At 55.1% G+C, this 20,506-nt stretch overlaps 1 protein-coding gene across 6 annotated transcripts in view; it reads right to left on the reverse strand.

Moving 5' to 3' along the window:
* Positions 1–17,143, reverse strand: part of Cbfa2t3 (CBFA2/RUNX1 partner transcriptional co-repressor 3) — a 48,572-nt gene extending 31,429 nt beyond the window's left edge. For 2 of the 6 annotated variants that reach the window (XM_029532575.1, XM_029532572.1), the window contains exon 1: positions 16,823–17,143. The gene's annotated coding sequence lies outside the window, so the exon portion shown is untranslated. The remainder of the gene's footprint in view (positions 1–16,822) is intronic. The other 4 variants (XM_029532576.1, XM_029532573.1, XM_021220088.2 and 1 more) reach the window with 3 other exon arrangements.
* Between the last annotated feature and the right edge of the window lie 3,363 nt (positions 17,144–20,506).

Consider the following 20,506-nt stretch of genomic DNA (forward strand, 5'->3'; position numbering starts at 1 on the left):
AATGGGATCCAGATGTCCAGGCCTGCTCACCCTGCGGCTGGCTTGCAAAGGAAACACATTCCTCTCCCAGCTGCTGGGGCTGCACAGCCAACAACTCCCAGAGAGCCGTGGGGGAGGTGCCTCGCCATCTGGGCCGCCCACTGCCAGGGGAGGCTGCCAGGCTGGGGGAAGCACAGGGAAGACGCGTCCCCTTAACTCAGCATGGGTCCTGGCATGCAAGGGGCATGGATGGATCTCCACCCTCCCTGCCATGTCACCAAGAAGTCACCTGTGGCCTGGCTTGGCTTATTAAAGACAAACGGCTCTGATGATGAGGTTGGGTTGTGGCTACCTGGGTACTTCCCACCTACATCATTGGCACTGACTGTCCCTGGCTAGGTTGTGACCGGGGTTACTTAGGAGGGTGACTCCTCACATCTCCGAAAGAGACCAGAACCGAGCCTTCCAGCAGAAGGACATGCGAAAAGCCACCAGTAAGGAAATATGTGGGGCAGGGGAGATGGCTCATGCAGTAAAGTGCTTGATGTACAAGAATGGGTGTCTGAGTTCAGACCCAGAAGCTGTGACACATGTCTCCCCTCTTGGTGTTCCTGTAGCAAGGTGGGGGTGGCGGCAAGATAAACACAGAAGCTCTGACCCGCTAGCCCAATATGTCCTGTCAGACAAGAGACCCTCTCTCAAGCAAAGTGGAAGGTGAGGGCCGCTGACACCCCAGATTGCTCTCCAACCTCCACATGCACACTGTGGCACATACACCCGAACACACACCACACAGAGCATGTGCGTGCATCTGTGTATACATGAATGTGTGCATGTATCTGTGTACACATGGATGTGTGTGCATGCATCTGCGTATACATGCATGTGTGTGCATGCATCTGTGTACTCATGGATGTGTGTGCATGTATCTGTGTATATATGCAGGTGTGCATGCATCTGCATATACATGCACATGTGTGCATGCATCTGTGTATATATGCAGGTGTGCATGCATCTGCATATACATGCACATGTGTGCATGCATCTGTGTATACATGCATGTATATTTATGTATGAGCAGGCTTGTACCAGTTGTGGAGGCTGGTGTTTACATGTCCATCTTCTCCAGTGAAGGTCACGCAAGCCAAAGAGAAGGCGCAACACCCTGGCTAGTCACAAGATGACCTTATGTATACATATAGTGTTTCTGCAAGGCGGGAGAAGCTGCTTTGAAAAGCACAGGTGCTGAGGGCACCTCCTCTGTCGCCCTGCTGTCCTCCACACTAAATCAAGTCCTTATTGTTATAATTCGCACCAGTCACCAGCAATGCCAAGCCTGGGTCACTCCTAGGTAGGGGAGGGGCCCTGTTTGGGCTGGAGGGAACATGCCAGAGGTTAAGTGCCAGTATCCATGTCAAGAGGCTCAGAACGGCCCATAACTCCAACTTGATCCTGTGTCTGGTGGTGCAGGCTTGCGAGTTGTCACTTAGGACACTGGGGCCAGAATATTGCAAGTTCAAGGCTAGCCTGGACAACTTAGTGAGACCCTGTCTCAAAACAGCTGGAGAGACTGCTCAGTGGTTGAGAGCACTTGCTGTTCTCGATGAATTTACAGGACACATATTGGGTGGTTCACAGCCACCTGTAATGCCAGTCCAGAGGAGCCAATATTCCCTTGGGCTTCTGTGGGCAACACACACACACACACACACACACACACACCACAAACACAAATAGATATTTTAAAAAGTAAAAAAACAGGCCAGGTATGGTGGTACATGCCTCTAGTCCCAGCACTCAGAAGCAGAGGCAGACAGATCTTTATGAGTTCACAGCCTGCCTAGTTGACGTAGCGAGTTTCAGGCCAGTCAGGACTACATAGCAAAGGCTTGTCCCAAATAAACAAGTAGCTGAGGGTGTAGCCTAGCGACAGAGTCCCGGCACGCATAAGACTCTGAGTTACAAAAACCAAGAACACCAGCGCAGACTCTTTAAAGGAAAACAAAACGAGACGAAGAACCGACAAACGCGTGAGGAACTCAGTTGCCACCACTGAGATGCTAGCCTGTTTGGCTCAGTCTCTGGTAAATAAGCCAGACGTCAACAAGTGACATCTGTCCCTGGGACAGCCCAGAGCAGGACAGGACCCAAGCCCTGAGAAGAGACCAGCAAGGGATGGGGTGGGCAGAAAAGGGTGGACAGACCATCTCCCTTCTAGGCTTCCCTGCCTCATTTCCTCTGGTGCACCGGATGTCCTATGGGCTGCTGTGGCAGTGTAGAGTCAGCCTCACGTGGTGCCAACCTGATGCCCAGGGTGGGAAGCCTAGCAACTCCTCAGAGTCTGGGAGGGGCAGGCCTGCAGCATCCTGTCTAGCCCAGGTGAGAACACACCCACTCTGTTCATCCATACCCAGGGCAGAGAAGAGGGCTGCCCTGAGAAGGCCCAGCAAGGTCCAGGCCTAGGACCCACATCAAAGAGAACCCATGATCCTCCTGCTCTTGCAGAGTGGACAACAGGCTGCCAGAAGACTTCAGGGAGGCCATGTGGGTCACAGTCATTTGTTGGGCTTGTCAGGACACGACTGCCGAGGTCAGAGCTATAGTCCTGGGCAGTCCACAACCGTGCACTCGGAAAGTTTGACATTCCTCTAAGGCCACTCAGCCACTGGCCCAGAACCCCCACAGGCTGTTTGTCCAGCATGCTGTCCTCCGGATGACCTAAAAATTTATGTCTGTGGGGATGGTGGGATGGCTCCATGGATAAAAACACCCTCGTGCCTTATGATTTGAGTTCCAATTCCAAAACCAGGAGGAAAGACTTGACTCCCACAAGCCATCCTCTGACTTCTCCATTCATGATCCCCCCAAACAAACAAACAAACAAGCAATAAATAAATGCTGTAGCTGGCCCTCCAGGTAAGCCTTAGTATATGAAGCACAGAGTCAAGCCGACCCGGGGAGGACCCTCTGCCACCCCTTGATAGAGTTCTGGGGCACTTTCTCCGATCAAAGCCTTCATGCTTGATAGATTCCAGAACATTCTATTCTCTATGTTGCCCTAAGTGTCTCCAGAGGTCTGCAAAAATCCTAGCTGATGGTCTCCAAAAGCCCAGAGTCTACACAAAAGCACACTAGGAGCCTCTGGTACCCTTTGCCCTTGGCATTCATGAAAAGCCCATTTTGAGGGTTTGCGGCCTGCTTGGCCTTCGGTCAGTGGATCACCTCAGACATTGCCTCTGAAGCTATCGTTCAACCACAGGTGAGGAGAAGGCAGACGTTGGGGTGTGAGGGACCTGGGCAGGTGACTCCAGGGTGTTTGGACACAAGGACAGCATGCCTGCCCCTTCCACCAGGCTGTGCCCAGCTAACGTCCCTATATCCTCTCTTCCGTGTTTCTGGTATCTCTAGCTAAGTGCTGCTTCAGTCATGTTAGCTCTCCAGAAAGAGAAAGACAACACAGATGTGGCACACCCTTTAGTCCCTGCGCTGGGAGACACAAGCAGGTGGATCTTCATGTGTTTGAGGCCAGCCTGGCCTACACAGTGAGTTCTCTGGCAACTGAGAACTGTCTCAAACCAAACCCAACAAATCCCCCAAACCAAGTGCCTCCAAGCCAAGCGCTCTATCACACACATCTCCACCCAGCACAGCCAAGGTATGGACCTGGGGTTCACATCCCAGCTCTGCCCTGCAAAGGGGTCATCTCTGGAATTACCATGGGAACGAGATATAGAATTTGAGTAATTAGCATGCGTGTTACAAAGTGAAAAGCAGGTGAGGCATACAGTAAGCACTTAATTGGTGTCACTGTAAATCAGGCGACTTCTGGAGTGTAGGTTTTCTCATGGGCTAAGCTTTCTGTGCTCGCCCCAGCACAGGTCGCTGAGTCCCCCAGCTTTGCTCAATCCTTGTACATCCAGCGCCCCAGGGCCCTGGTTGGAGCCGAGTATTTGACAGGTGGTTGTGGAGGAAGAACTGAGTTTAAATTTTTATTTGACTCTGAATCTCAGTCACCGCAGGAGAAGGATGGCAGCCCTGGCAGCCCTTTGCACAGACTCAGGCACACCACCGCACTCACTGTGCAGGCACAGAAGCGAAGCCCTGCCCTCCTCGTCCAGAAGGGTGACCAGATCTGTCTGGGCCTTGCTTTGCCAGGCCTCCTGATGGCCGCAGTGGCCGGGACAGCTGTCACCTCAAGCAGGCTCCCACAACCTAGGAACAACACATCCTTTCTCAGAATTTAAGGAAACAGCCTTTGCTGGAAGCAACCGGCAAACAGATGTTTCCTCCTGGCAGGCCGGAGCCACCCACCCTCCCCGAGGTGGAGCTCCCACTCTTTACAGCAGCGAGGCCAGGGCTACACAGGGGAGATCCAGTGCTTTCAATTCTTCTTTTTAGGCAGGGGGAGGAAAAAAAAATTTAAAATGTGTTTTACAAGCCTGCCTTTGCCATTGTTTATGTAAACAGGTAAATTGTTTCCTGCTTCAATTAAAAACATCTGCCACATAAATGAATACCAATTAACTCATCCTGTTTTTAATTACTCTGTTAATTACACACAGGCAGCAGCAAGGATGGCATGGAAGGGGGGTGGGGGGGCTGGGTGCATCCCTCCCCCCTCCCCAACACCCCTCCCCCTTGCCTGGCAAGGATCCGAAATATGTCTGGCTGGTGACGGATCAGGGTGGCAGGGAGGTGGTGGCACCCTGCCAGTCGGGATTTCCTGATCCAAGGCTGCCAAGCAGGCGTCTTTTCTCAGAGTCTCTGGGGTGGGGTGGGGGGGGTCTGGCCCGAGCTGCCTCTGCCATTCCCACTGTGTTGCTCTAGGACTCTGCTGCAGGGCATCAGGGATGGCTCATCCACACACAGCTTCCCAGATCCTGCTGGACTGTGAAGGCTGGTAGGCAGGAACAAACGTAGGGTTTTGCCCAGCCAGCCTTGGTTCGATCTTCTGCTGGGGCCAGTGGGAATGGGCACCAGCGCTGTGTACTGAGCGCACGGGTACTGGGCACCTCAGTCGGCCCTTACCATTTGAATATGCCCTTTTGTACCTGGGACAGGTACATCTAATCATCTGGCCCTTCTTCCCATACAACCTCACCACCACACACACACACCCTCCGCTTGCTTGTTTTCAAGGAAGGAGGAAGCCTTGCTCGCCTCCCCTGGGGAACACCCTAGCCAGCCATCATGACCTCTAAGCCGGGCTGCCAAATTCTGAGACCCATCCAAGGTCAAATTCCCAGGGCTGGTCAGAGTCGAGGGGAGACCACACTCTGGCAGCACAGCCTGTGCCCCGGGGCGAGACGTTAGCTTATCTCAGCCTGGCAGCCTGCACTTGGGAGATGATAAGGATGAAACAGGAAAGGGTTTTCCAATCTCCATTTCATAGATAGGGAAACAGAAGCCCAGGGAGGGTGAGGGGCCGCCCGTGCGTACAGCCCGCCTGCTCCATACAGGCTCTCGTTCACATGGCTACCTGGCTCTAAGCAGTGCCTGCCACATTTCTCACATCCTCCTTCCCAGGCAAGACTGGGGGTGGGGGTGGGGCTGAGATGGACCCCAGAGCAGGGAGGTGAGGGAGGGTACAGTGTCAGGGTTTGACGTCTGTGTTGACTTCGTGGAGTGGGGTATCCTTGGGAAACAGGAGGCCCTCCCTTCTGCTGGGAGATGAGGCCACAGGCCTTTCCGCCGTGTGCAGGCCCAGCCTCTCCTGAGCGGCGCCTCCTGAGTTCCCAGTTGCAGGAGTCCAGATCAGCCTTCTGCTGCAGGCTCGATCAGCAGCTGCAGCTGGAGTGTCCGTCTGGAGCGGCTGCAAAGCCACACTTCCTGCAGACACCAACTGGCTGGTGTGAGGGTCTGAGCCGCTTCTGCTCTGAGCCGTAAGGCACATACATATCCTACACTACAGACCCTGAGACTGCAGCCTCACTGTGCATCACAGGAAGTGGAGGCTGCGTCTTCTCAACACAGCTCAGCACGCCACTAGGGATCTCAACGCAGCCTGCAGTCAGGTCAGCAGCTATCGGGTGGGAAAGAGCCCCGACACAAGGTCCTGCGTCTGAACGTGGTTACTGGGCTCCCTAAGGTCCGGCAGGAACCTCTCCCGGAGGCGCTCCAGGACGATCAGAGAATAGCATCCTTACCTGGCCCATGGGGCAGGCCTGTTCAGGGAACTAGGACACAACCTGGGAGGTGAGGAATCTACCCTGGGGTCAGCAGTGTTGGCTTATTTGCTTGGACATTTGAGACGAGATCTCATTCTACCACAGCCAACCTCGAACTCACTTTGTAGCTCAGACTGGCCTCAACCTCCAGCCCGCAGCCTCTCGGGGAGCTGGGATTACAGGTGTGCATACTGATGTCAACCTTTGTTTTCTGAGAGAAGGTCTCATTGAGCAGCTCTGGCTGCTCTGGAACACAGTATATAGCCCAAGCTGGCCCTGAAAGCACAGCATCTCTCCTGCTTCAGCCTCTCGGGTGCTGAGATTAAAAGCGTAAGCTTCTGTATGTGCTCACACTCATCTACCCAGCCCTGGATCCGGGGGGCATACAGTGATCCCCACAGATAAAGCGAAGACCCTGGGATTATGGGTAGAGAGGCGCATCTGCTGGTCTTGAGCATAGATAGGTACCTCCCACTGGTCATGTCTAAGGGTGGGGGCGTCCGTATCATCTCAGCTGTATACCACGTCATAGTGGACACATAGGGAGACCCTGGTGCCACACACCTTTCCCTTCCCATGGTGGGTGGGACACTGTTTCCTGCCCTATCCCAGTCAATCTCCTCTCTGGGCCCTGGGAAGGTTCCAGGCAGGCAGATGGGCCTGGTGCTGGTGTTGATGCTGGTACAGCTGCTCTGGGGGAGCTGTGGGGCTGGCGAAGCTGCCTACCTTTCCAGCGGGAACCTTATGGGTATTTTGACTCATCCCACCAAATGGTCTCAGGGGACCTTGAGATCTGGGGGCGGAGCCTTTGGGGAATTTTCCTGGGAAGAGACGCTTGCCAGGCATCGAGCTCTGGGAGAGCTTCCTCTGAACAGGAAGGACAACAGGAGTGTCACAGAGGGCATGGAGCTGCCTGAGGTCGCTCCACTGGGACTCTCTAGGGACCCACGGGGGTGTACAACTGCCAGGAATGCCAACATGCATGGGAACCTGGCAGGGCACTTTTCCGAGCAGAGAAGCAGATAGCATAACCAAGCAGTATGTTGGGGATCTGTCTCATGAGCCTTATAAGGATGTTCTTAGGATAGAGGCCAGTGTGTGTGTGGTGTGTGTGTGTGTGTGTGTGTGTGTGTGTGTGTGTGTGTGAGAGAGAGAGAGAGAGAGAGAGAGAGAGAGAGAGAGAGAGAGAGAGAGATTGATTGATTCAGATTCAGATTCAGCAGGCTCTCACCTTGCCCACATCTCTCTTGCCTCCTGGGAGGGTTAAGGACCACTACCTGCTGGAGATTCACTTTCCCATCAGAGAAGGGCGTGACCCCACACTGAGAGGTCAGGTGTTGCCGTTAGCTTTAACTATCAACTCAACACAGCCTAAAGTCATCCCAGAGGAATTCCTCCACGGAGGAATTGCCTAGATCAGATAGGCTTTGGGGCCTGTCTGAGGGAGAGCACTGTCCTGATTGTTCCTGGAGGCAGGCAGATCCACCCCACTGTGGGAGGCACCGTTCCCTAGGCAGGCGGCACTGAACTATGTAAGAAAGCTAGTTGTATGTAAGCTAGCCTACAGGCCAACCAGCAAGCAGTGTCCCCTATGGTTCCAGCTGCACTTCCCTGGCCGTTATACTTTGTGGACCAGCAAGCAAGCCTCTTCTTAGTCCCTGCCTTGAGATTCTACCCTCTGTGATGAACTATGACTTGGAATGGTTAACATGAACATACCCTGCTTTTGGGTGGGGTGTTTTAATCCTAGAACAGAAGGGACCTAGAACAACCAGTGACAGCCAATACACCTGACGTCTCTGGGGTGGGGGCGGGGGCTCAGAAGGCCACTGCTACCCATGACGGGGTGGTTCTGGGGCTTAAAAGCTGTGACAGCATCATTTGACATCATCTTTTTGCACTGAAGGTGGAAGGCAGGGCCTTGCATACACCAGCAGAACGCTCACCATTGAGGTACAGCCCAAGGCCTTAAAGTTCTTCCCTAAAAGACAGCATCACAAACTTCAATCTGTCACCACCTTCAGGATGCCAGAGGGTCCCAGCATCCTAGCCAGACCTCCTTAATACTGGTGTCTGACCCCTGTGGCACAGAGCAATTGTCAAGATCTGGGCACCCATTTGGGTCCCTGTGATGGTGCCAGTCACCAGGCCAAGCCTTGGGGCACGTGTTTATTGTGTGTAATGTCAGAGTGATGACCCACGGTTAACCCAGCCCTTTATCTCGAGAGTGTGGTGAGCACCCACCACACCAAGCATGCGGCTGCAGGGAGATTAGTGGATAGGAATCTTCATTAGGGACAAACTGGCTGCTGGCTTGAGGTATAAGGGTAGGGACCCATAAACCTCAGTTTCCCCATCTGTCAAACATATCAATAGTACCTTCTGGGTTGGGATTGGGCGAGAGATCACTGTATCAGGCCCTTGGGTACTTCAGGGCTAAGGAGAAACACGCATTGCTTTTTCACGTGTTGTGACTTATGCCTGCTGAAGCTGGGTCTCCACAGCACCACAGGGCGATCTCCCAAGCCCTTCTCAACTCTCTTCTTCTTGCTCAGCCCTAGTGCTCTGCACCCTAAATCTCCTCCCTGTTCCTCCAGGGTGTCAGGCATTCTCCTGCCTCAGGGTCTTTGTACAACCACACCAAAAAAAAAAAAAAAAAAAATCTTTGTAGAGCAGTCACTGTCTCTGTCCCTCTGCAGGTTTCTGCACAGTTCCTTTACCAATAGAGCAGAGCTGGCCAGGGACTTCCGATAGCCCAGGCTGAGACTCCATTACCTATCCCTCCATTTGCTGTCCCTCTCAGGCACAGGGCAGCATTTGCTGGCTTCTGCCTGGAGCAGGTGCCATTCATTGCAAAAGAACCAATCCCCCCTACCTTGTGCATTTTGTTTCAACAGAGGATGGGTCTCGGTGTGGAGCTCAGGCTGCTACAGCACTCCATCCATCCGTGGAGCCCTTGCCCAACTGTGAGCTTGTGGGTGCAGCTCAAAGCTAATATCTCATGGCGCACGCCTTTAATCCCAGCACTTGGGAGGCAGAGGCAGGTGGATTTCTGAGTTCGAGGCCATCCTGGTCTACAAAATGAGCTCTAGGACAGCCAGGGCTATACAGAGAAACCCTGTCTCAAAAAAACCAAAAATAAATAAATAAATAAATAAAATCTCAGATGAGGGGAGCCAAGGGCTCCCTGAAACTCTCGGGCTACCCCACAGTCATGCTAGGGTCCCCACATGCAGCCCACCCCACCCCTACTGCGTGGGGGAGTTGCATAGGAAGCACAAAACTCCCCATCACTCTGCAGTTTGAGAGGTTCACTATTCTCAGATTTAGGGAAGAGTAAAATCTACTTGGCTCACTGTCCCCAGGGGATCTGGTCCTGGGATTCTGCCCCTCTGTCCAGGAGCTGGAGAAGGGGCTGGGTCACGAGGGCATTTGCTCTTTCCTGAAGCTTCCCCGTCATGTGAGGGTCCGAGCCAGGTAGCCAGGGACTCAGCAACCTTGGCCATAGGGGTACACCAGCCGGAGATGGATCTTAGCTGCTCTGGGGTGGGGTGTACACTGACTACAGGACTGACTGGCCTCTGAGGTAGACTGAGAGGCAGGTGGAGAATAGACCATCTGCCTCCCCCACCATACCACACTCTCTCCTCAGGCCTGGCATCACCCACACAGGGTGCAGACACTACGGGGATGCCCAAGGTCCAGCCTGATCCTCCTACGTGTGCCCAGAGGTCAGCCTGACTCTTGCCTCCCCTTTCAGCAGGCGGCATGGCTCCCCAGACAGCACAGCTGCTCAGACCTCCACCCAAGGCCACATGGAAGGCACTGCGGGACTCCAAGGCCAGCTTAGGAAGAACTGTGGCTCCAGCACCAACCTCCCACTACCCAGGTTGCTCCAGGCTGAGCTTCTGATACCCTGGTGGTCCTGGTGGCTAAGGCATGAGATACTCAGAGGACATGGAGCAAGGATGCTCTCCCGATGGGATCTGTCCCTATTCTGTCCCAGAACCTGTGAGCATAGTAAAACAGCCACCTTGTGTCTATGCACACAGGAGAATCCTGGGGTCCTCAGTGAGCTGTTATCCCTGTCTGCACCTTTGCTTCCTCTGTACCTGTATCACCACCTGGTATGATCTCCCAGGAGATGTCTGTCTGGGAGCTCAACAGCTCCAGGAACACCTAGAATGAGCCCATGCTACCTCCTGGGCTGGTGAGCCTGAGATCCCAAGGCCGTGCCACCCAGCAGGTACAGGGTAGAGTACAGAGAGGGAACAAAACATACAGGGTTCAGGAAGAGGCACTCCCTCAGTGGGAAGCTCCTAGCCCACAGGAACACTGCAGGTAAACAAAGACCTACTACAGAACGCGTTCTGCCTCAGAGTGCGGTGGCTTGGAGCAGACAGAACACGACCCTTGGAGCTATCTGGACGGCAGCTGGCTGGCCCTGCTATTCGGAAGGAGACGGCACAGCATAGAGGCAAGTCCCACGACTGAGAAAATAGAGCAAAGGGGGAGAGAGTGGGTAGAGCCACCAAAGAGACATTTGGGGCAGACAAGAAGAAGGGGAGAGGAGAGTCTTATAGCAGAGGAGACCAGGAAAAGGTTCCACAGGCAAAGGGCCTGGCACATCTGGGAAACAGGGAGGAGGCAGAACCGAGTCAGTGGCCAGTGGGATACGAGGGTTATGTGGTCTAACAATTTGTGGCTCAGCTTCCTTCCTGGAGGGGTATATACAATTGGCATTGGTGGCGACTCCCCTGGCTGCTCACACAGGATAGAAGCAGAGAGAATAGGAACAAAACTGGGTTTAGAACATCTGGTCACAGAGCAGGTGCCGGGGAGCCCAGTGGCGGTTTGTGGAATCAAACACGGTGACAGCTTGCAGGCAGAAATGCTGCTGTTTAAACAACCCACTACAGGCACTGGTCAGGTGTCCCTAAGCCAGCAGGGGACCTTGGGTGGCACCTGTCACTGGCAGGGAGGACCAAGTAACCACACAGCCAGCCCTCACTACCAGGCAAGTGGCTTTTCTCTTTGGTTTATCTTTTGAAAGCCAGCGGATTACGGACCCATAAAGTCTGCTCCTCAGACCCTGCCCGACATCCACGGTAGCGAGAGTCAGGGATGGAAACAATGTGCATTTTCTACGAGAGATGACAACGGAACTCACACCGTGTCCACGCAGTGGGACGGTATCCAGTTTTAGAAGCCGGGCACGGTGTTGCACACTCAATCCCAGCATTCAGGAAGCAGAGGCAAGCGGGTGTCTAAGAGTTTGAGGCCAACCTGGTCCTTACAGGGAGCTCTGGGCCAGTTAGAGGCACACAGTTAGCAGCTAGCTGTGTGAAGGATAGAATGAGAGAGGGGCAGACGTCATTGCTATAATGGGAAGAATCTTGGAAATAAAAATGGTTGCCAAAATGACACACTCCTGTCTGTACTGCGCACATGCGAGCACACACACATACATACACACACACACACACACACACACACACACACACACACACTCGTCTGCCCTGCACACCTGCACTCGCTTGCACACAGGCACACAAAAGTCCCCATAGCCCTGCCTCAAAGTCCATGTTGTCCATTGTCTGTGCAGCAGCCATGCCCAGGTACCTTCTTTAAAGCCACCTACAGTGCCTCGCAGTCAGGTTGATGGACTTTGGTAAGAGCTGGAGGTATCCTCTCTGCAGGATGTTGCCTACGGACTGGCCAGGTCCTCGGGCACACAAGTGATCAGTTGAGGACCCCTTCACAGTTCCACCTGGCACACATCCGGTAGCACTGCCCTGTGACTTCTGTCTGTACGCTGCGGAGCCTCTCCAGGCTCTACGCAGAGATCTTTCCCAGCTGGGAGGAAAGCCTTGGGATGCAGGCCACAGTTCTCTCTGGCAGCTAAACCTCTGCAAGGCCACTCTGGGTCCCTGGGTACTCTACACACGGTCTGCAGCACCCACCACACACACCCTCAGAGTCACAGCGGTCAGCGAGAGCATCATGTCCCTGTCCCACAGCTTTCCTACGTGAGCGGCTTTCGGGTATGCTCTACCAGCCTTTCCTGGATGCCTTTCCACAAAACGGGTGTTCAAAGGGTACGACGCACATAGCCCCAAGGCTTGGCTCCATGGTCACCCGCTGTCTCCGTGAGAGGAGAGATGCTGAACAGAGGGCCAAGGCCATATTGCTCACTAGAACAAGAGAGCAAGCATTCAGCACGGGGTTAGCAAGAGAGCAAGGAGACCCAGGTATGGCTACCTGATGCTCAGATCTACCTCAGACCCAGAGAAGACCCTGGATAAGGCAGTCTGTTCCCCCAACAGACATATTTGAAATCAGAGGTACAGAGAGGGCAAGCACTTTGAAGCATGTCACACAGCTGAGAGTCCCTGAAAGCCAAAGTGTTGTCCCTTTCCTTTCTGAGGACAGGAGAGAGACTCCACAGATGGTTAGCAACCCCCCCACACCCCTCGATCTCTTGCCACTTGCCTTCTAACATGGGACCTGTCACAGCCAAACCAGGTGCTCTCTGGGTTGTCTTCTAGATGATCCAGTGGGGTGAACGTCCTTCTGATTCCTTGTCAACCATGGCTACAGAGATACATGACCTGTCCCAGGGAGTGTCAGGGAGGGCTCTCGTCCCCTCATGCCCTCTGTTGCCTCTCCCTTGAATAAACTGACTATTCTGCCTCCCCTATGAGGGGCCTCAGGATCTGCCAGGGATATTTGGAGCACAGGGATAAACTGGCCCCGAGAGGCTGAAAGGGAGGCAGAGAGGAATGGAAACCCAGGAGCTGCCGGCTGCGCTCATGGAGTCTTGGCCTGGAGACATCTTCCTTATTATAGCCAAATTCATCTTTGTTTTCCTTTCCCGGTGACATCTGGCTTGCCCCGAGGTCCCACGAATTATAGAAAGCGGGAGCTTGAACTCCTGTTTTATTGCCTCAGGAAGTGTGCTGTCGCTCAAGGGAAGGAGCAGCCTCTCCACCTGGTCCAGCCAAGCTGGAGGTGGAAACTAGGGACAGAGTGCTTACCGTTCCCGCCATCATCCGAGGTGCGCACCCGGATGCCGGGATCTGCCCAGCCTTGCCCGCTGGGACTGACGGCCATCTCTACCAAGAACTGGCTTCTAGACCGGAGAAACCCTGCTCTCACCCTGCTCCAAACTGGGGACCTCAGAAACAGAACTGCGACTGCTCACCATGCCCAGGAAGGCTGGGTCATAGGCCCACCAGGATAGGAGGGGCCTGGGAACTACCAGGGCAATATAGCAAGTGACTGCTTTACTGGAGGGTCACAACTGAACCCCATAACCCAGTCTGGTCTGGAGACTGGATATCCTTGTAGAAAGGAGCCTTAGACCTGTGGCCTATCCCCATAGAGTGCTGCACCTCTTTGGTCCCTCACAGTTCCCCTCCCTTCTAGGGGATACAGCTGGTCAACCCTGATATACACAGAATCTGCATGACTGTTAGCCAACTCATTTGTTGGGTCAGAACTCTGGGGAACCCCAAAGGTCCATCAGCCTCCGGCATCCGAAGAACGTCTCTGAGTTTGTACAGTGGGTCAGTGCTGTTGTCCACCACTTTGAGCGGGTCAGTGCTGGTCTCAAAGGTGAGGTGGACTTTCCCCTACGTTATTTCTGTCACTCACCTCCGCACAGCATGGAGAAGGCTTTTTAGCACACAATGGCAGACACTCTCCATGGCCAGCTATATAGAAGCAGAGTAGGCTTAGCAAGGCTCCACTATTGGCCACCTTCAAGGAACTGTGTGTGTGTGTGTGTGTGTGTGTGTGTATTTATCCTGCACTGAATTTGTATCCTTTGTAATAGTCAAACACTGCCTTGTGGTTCCCAGAGGGTTTTGAGCGACATTCGACCCGACCCCGATCCCTCCCCTGCCCCCAGAGTCCTATGAGGTCTGAACCAGGATGGCCCAGCACCAAGGCTCACCCACGACTGTCAGCAATGTGGCTGAGCAAGAACTATAAGGCGGCTATACCCCCACTTGCCTGAGGCAGCCCAGCAGAGGGCTCCCCACTCATAGCGCCTACCCTGGTCACTTGCAGCCCTTGGGATAGACTCAGAGTTCTAAGGATGCTGAGGGGAAGACCTGACAGACACAGGAAGGCTCTTGGGACACAGGCAGGAGAGATTACAAAGCTGGGAGGGTCCGGGCTAACATCAAACCCACCCCACCAAGTCTGTCTGGTTGGGCAAGAGGATCCAGATCGGACAATGAGCTAAGTTTTGAAGATCACAGTCACTGCTAAAGAAGATGCTGTGACCCTGCCGTGCAGCAGGCAGACCTAAAGTCGGGAGGGCCAGTGCAGGAAACAATGGCCAACCAAGGAAGATCCACAGAGCCAGTCCCCTCGCCCCAGGCACGGCCAGCCCAGCAGCCTGCACGCCGCTGGTCCTGTGCTGGATTCCGTGCGCACCTGGCGTACACATGCGCACCCGAGCAGACATGGATGAGCTAGGTGGGCTCTCTCCCCTCCTGGGGGTGGAGGATAGCTAGATCCATTTAATTCCCCACCATCCCACTGGCACGTGGGAGGCTGAGAATGAATCAGACCCCCCCCCAACCCATCCTGCTTACAGTGCAGCAGGAGGGGGGAGGGAAGACCATTCCAGAAGGTGGTAGGAAACACCTCTCCCGACACACCCTCCCATCTGCATCAGAAGAGGCTGAAGCTAAGCCTAGTTCTCCATGGTGGGCAAACCTACTGGCTCAGATCTTGTGGCCCAGTGACCCAGCCTGCCAGTATTTCCAGATCCGCGTGTAGGAAGGGAGTTTCTTTCAGTCACGCAGAAAGGAGAATATGTGGAGCGCAATCAGAGAGATTTCCTGGAGGTGGTAACTCAATTACATGGATAACCCGGTAACAGAGGAAGAGCCCGACAAGGACCTGAGAGCCGCTTGGACCACCCAGCAGTCCCAGAGCATCCCGCAAGGAGCTGTCCAGGGGTGTCTTCCATATGCCAGCTCGGGCTTGGCACACAGCAAAAGATGGTAGTGTGCCAGGTACACATGGCCCTCCCTCTCTCCCCTCTCATCAAGATCACGGCACCTCCCGGGAGGGTGGATTCCGCCAGAAAATCAGTCCTAACGTGATATTCTCCCCCCCTGTGTCTGTCAAGCTCCCAGGCAGCAGTGAGCTCCACATCTGTTCCTTCTGTTCGCAGGATTCCTCCTTTTTCCCTCTCAATGCACGAGTGGTTGTGCCCCCCCCCCCAAAAAAAAACAGTCCCAAATAGCGGCATTTTCCCAGCTTGGTGCTCTAACCGTGGTCTCCCAATGCCAACTGGGGACAACCGCATCTCCTGGCTTCCGCCCTTCAGTGGACCGAGGTGGGGTGACATCATGACCCCAGTGTACCCCCCCTCTCGGGATCCCTCCATGCACATGACCAAAAAGCTCTCACAGGGCTTTCCTACTTCTTCCCAGGTCAGGAGCCAAGTGTGTTCTGACCGGGTATGGCTGAACTCTCTCAGACCAGCCCCTGGGGGCTTGGGGAGATGAGAGAGACCCAGCCTTGAGAAGTTTCTGAAACCTTCCAGCAACTTGCAAGGGCAATGCCAGGGCAAAGTGACCGCTCCCTTTGTCTTCTGCCAGCCCCATCCTCTGAGTGGCTGCCTGGGAACCTCCTGTTTCTGAGCGCCGGGAGGAAACACACGCCCAGCCAGACATAATGAAGCCACATCCTGGCCTCCGGATAGGAGGGACGGGTGTGACAGTTACTGGGATCAGCCCTACAAACAGGAGCATGAGATCGTCTGTTTTTTTGAGGAATTGGGCTCTGAAAGTCAGCTTCAGCTCTCATGATCAGATAGTTCTATTCACGGGCTAGGGGGTCCAGCCAGCACTGTGGTCAAGAAGCCCAAACACACCAAGTTCAGGGCCATGAGTTGAAAGGCAGCGGCTCAAAGCCAGGAGCTGCCAGCCTGGCTGCCTTCTGCTCCACCTTAGTCAGCCCGACTCCCGGCTGAATCCCCAGCCATCTGTCCCTCCGCGGTGCTCACACCTCCTCACACCTCCTCCCCGCTGTTCCCACAGCCTGGCTCTGGGCCTGCCCTACACACAGATGGACCGTTCCCAAAGCCTGTAAGAAGGATCAGAGCCGGAGGCTGTGCCTGCACCTGGCTGTCAGGACCCCAGGGAGGGCGGTCAGGATCCCCTCCCGACCATCAGGAAGGATGCTCAGCCCCAAGGCCCTAATGGCTGATCCAGGGACCAAAATAAGAGGGGGGAAGGGCTAGAGAAAGCAGCAGACCCTCTCCTGCCAGCACTACCTCCCAGGAAGGTTGCCCTCCCGCTTCTCCAGTCAGTCCTCAGCTCTGTCATTCAGGCTACCAGTCTTTGTCAGGAAACCCGACACCCCAGGGGGCGCTTGTGGGTGGTGGTTGGGGAGCCCATACTCCCCCACCGACTCAGCTTCCACCTAAAGATTAACCACACACACTCTGGACAGGTCAAGCTGTCTGCTCACCTAGGGTGACTGCACTCAGTCAAATGAGTGGGCAGAGTTGGCTCCACCCTGCCGTGGGCACGAACTTTGTAAAGTGACGGGGCTGGAGAGGGTGTGCAAAGCGAGGACCCCCGGGACGGCAGCCTCCGGCAAAGTAGGGTGACAGCGGCGGTGTTGAACAGGGCAGAGGCAGCACTTACGGTCTGGAGCTCCAGAGGACCGTAGCTCTCTCGCAACCCGGCTCCCGAAGTGGCTTTCTCTTCTCACTGGGTCGCCACCTCCATAACTTGGGGGCGATCCGTACGCTGTCTTCTCGCGCTGCGCGGGGCTCAGGCGCGCAGCGGGGTCGGGCCGCGCGGGGCGACCGCCTGGGCCATGCCGAGTGCGTTCGGCCCCCAGCGCGGGAACAAAGCCCGCACGCTGCCCGGGCGGTTTCGGCCTCGGCGGCCGCCGGGTCCAGCCGCCGTGCCTTCGGCTCTGCTGCCGCGCGCTCGCCCGCGCGTCTCACGGAGCCCCGCGGCCCCCGCCCCGCGCGCTCCGCCCCCGCCTCCCGCGCCCCGCCGCCGCTGCGCCACCTGCCTCCAGCCCGACGCCCATCGCGCTCGCTCCGCCCCGGGGCGCCGGCCGCCGGAGAGAGGCTCGGTTCCGTGCGCCCGGCGCCGCCCAACGCCCAGAGCGGCTCCCTCCTCCACCTCCCGGGTGGCCGAGGGGCCCCGGGACGCGCCCGGCGGACTTGGCTATGGGGTCCGACTCAGGACGTAGAGACCTCAGGAGCGCCAGGCCGCGCGTGGGACCCCCGTACGGATGCAGAAGAGCGGGGCCGTGGAGTAGGAGCGGGCCGAGGAGTCCCAGCGCGTAGCCAGTGCGTGCGGCGCGGGGCAACCCGGTGCGGGGCGGACTCCTCGCTGTGCGCCCCCGCCCCGCGCAGGCCGCGCCCCGGGAGGGCGGGCGAGCTGAGCGCACCGCGCACACCCACCTCGGAGCAGTCGCAGCCCGACGGCGTCGCTGCTCCCGGAGCCGCGGTGTCTACTCCCGGACGGGAGGCGGGCGCCTCTCCTTCGGCCGCCGCACCCCCTCACCCCCTTCGCAAGCCCTTCGGGGTACCCGGGCCACCTGCGCGTTCTGCCGGCAGGGGGCGCGCTCCGCCCGCCGCGCTCGGCCTTGGTCCCCAAGGCGCCAGGCGACCTGCCGCAAGTGGGCTCAGGATCCCGCTCTCCCCACTGCCATCGGGGCCGGCGTTCGCATATGCTTTGCATTCGTTTGCATATCATTCATTTTAATGTCAACCTGAGGAAAAGCCCCCAGCCGCTGCTTCTGCTTGTCCGCGTCCTACTTTCTCTTCTTCCTCTGAGCCTGCTCCCCACCCACTTTACCCACTTTTCCTCCAGGCGCCTTGCGACAAGTCCCATGCGTTCCTCCGGTTGGTACACTTGAGCAAACTCACTGCACTTCCTTCCCTTCCCTTCCCAGTTTTTCACTCACTCACACTTTGCTTGCCTCTTCGAGACTAAGGAGAGACCCAGGGTCACCGTCTGCAGAGACAAGGGGCCTGAACTTGAGATCAGCGGGGGGCCTTGATTTTCATCTCATTAGGCATAAATCTGCATATGAAGGATAAAAATCTAGCAATGTGCCAAAATTAAATAAGTAAGTAAAAAAAAAAAAAAATCTCCGTTTTTCCCTAGGCTTGCTGTAGTGGCTTGTTTTTCCCTAGTTGGGGTTCCTCTCAGGGGTCCACCTCTACCTTCTTGAAAAGCTGAAAAGCGCACGGTCCTCCTGGGGTGGGATCTGGGCTCCTTGGTTTCCCGGATTTCCCTCTGTGGAGGATGCTATCTAATCCTAGTCTGACACCTATAAAAATGTCTGCATGTTAGATCTCCCTGGCCACATGTATCAATCTTGTAGAGGAGTGGAGGGTCCCAAGTCCATTTCACAGAGGAATGTGGATCTAGAAGAGCTGGCTATGTGGCTTGAGACCGCAAACTTTTTATCCCAGGCATATGGACAGCAGCTGTGTGACTGCCAGTGTGCTGTGTACACTGAGAAAACAAAGCAGCCCTCTTCAGAGCTGCTGTGAAGAGTGACCCCGGCAGAGTAGCCTGACAGCAGACCTCGTAAGCCATTCTCTGGGAGCTCAGCCTGAGGCAGGAGTGGAACCCTCAGCTTGGGCTGCAGGCTTTTCCACCTCATGCTGCTGGGTGGCATGTCTGTTTTGTGGCAAGTGGCCAGTGTGTGGCTTGAACTTAAGAAAGGTGCTCTGCTGGAGGTACAGAATTCAATGTGACAGGTAAACCTTCCAGCCAGGAAGCTCTCCCAAGAGAGAGCCATGGCTGCTGGATAGGAAGGAGATGGTGGAGGCCCTGAGGGCTGCTTTGTGTGGTGTGGGCAGGCGTCACTGCAGCACAGTCACTGTGAGTCCTGACAGCCGTTGTCCCTCCATTTTTCTACCAGCTGGAAAGATGCTTCCAGAGCCCATTTGTCTTGCCCACTTGGTCTCCCTGCTACTTTATGAAGGGCTGGTTCCCTGTGGAAATGTCCAGGTCACCGCTCTTAGACACTCTCATGTTGCCTTATGGAAGCTCTCAACCCACACTGTGTATACATACAGTCCATCTGCAAGACACACACACGTTCTCAGAACAACAAAGAGTCACCAAGCATCAGGGATCATGTGGACACCTTAGGCAGCTGATCAGAAAATCAGGTGCTGCTGCTCTTTACTGCCTTTATTGTCTATAGAGACCTGGGCTTGATTCAATTCAAAGGAGCCACTTTCCCTTGCTTATGGTGTTTCGGCTTTCCCCGGTGAAGTCAGCTCTCTACCTTTATCTGGTCCCTGCTTCCCATGAGGCTGTGAGAGGGGCTGTGCCTGGCCAAGCTCACAGTACAGAGCGGACACCAGAGCTTTGACTTGACGCTGGGGGCTCTTTGTGGAACAGAAACCCCTTTCTCTAAAGAAAACAATCTCAACGTCTGACACTTCTAGCTACACCCGGGTTGTTTCTGCCATCCCGGCCCCCTAAAAGGGCAGCACCTTCTTTTCTCATGGCTCCTAGCTCAGAGTGACATGTTGATGGCGGGCACCATCATCAGACACTTAACTAAACACACAGAATACGCAACTCAGACTGGACTTCACTATAAAGGTGAGTTCTGTTGAGCAATAGTGTCTTTGTCCACTCCTTAGTTACCAGTGCCCTACACCAGGGACACTACCCATGTTGTGCAGACCCGGGGGCAGCTCTGCCTTCTGATCACTCTTTCTATGAATCCTAATCTGCTCAAAAAAACTTGGTCTATTTATTTTAAAAAGCCCGGGAGACAAACATATAGACATCAATGGCATTTTAAACACCTCATGTAAATAGTAAAGGGTACGCGCCATTGAAAGGCAGGGGAGTGGCTCTGGCCTGGCACCTGGATGTTTTCACAGCTTCTCTTTCCATGATGCACATTTCTATTCTATTCGACAAGGCTTAGGTGCAATGGCCAGCGACCATAATCCCAGCATTTGGGAGCTGAAGCAGAAAGATAGTGAGTTCCAGGACCTCCTGGGCTATGTTGAGAGACACTACTGATAAAGAAGAGAGTCGAGAGGAGGAGGAGGAGGAAGAAGAGGAAGAGGAAGAGAAGGAGGAGAAAGGGGTGGGGGAGGAAGAAGAGGAGGGGGAGGGTTGAGATGAAGGAGTCATGTGGTCAGGCTCTCTAGGTAAAGTGATGGATCATGGTGTGTGCCCATCCTGGTAACTGAAATTCCAGTTCTAGGCTGGACAGAAAACAGCCAAGCCATCGCAAACAGTGCAGCTCTAGAAAGAACCTCCTGTTGCCTCCCTCCCATGTTGAGGTCTAGGCGCTTCTCATATACCCGCTTGGGAAGGCCGCAT

This window comes from Mus pahari, chromosome 20, assembly GCF_900095145.1.
Source record: "Mus pahari chromosome 20, PAHARI_EIJ_v1.1, whole genome shotgun sequence".
NCBI classification, from domain to species: Eukaryota; Metazoa; Chordata; class Mammalia; order Rodentia; family Muridae; genus Mus; species Mus pahari.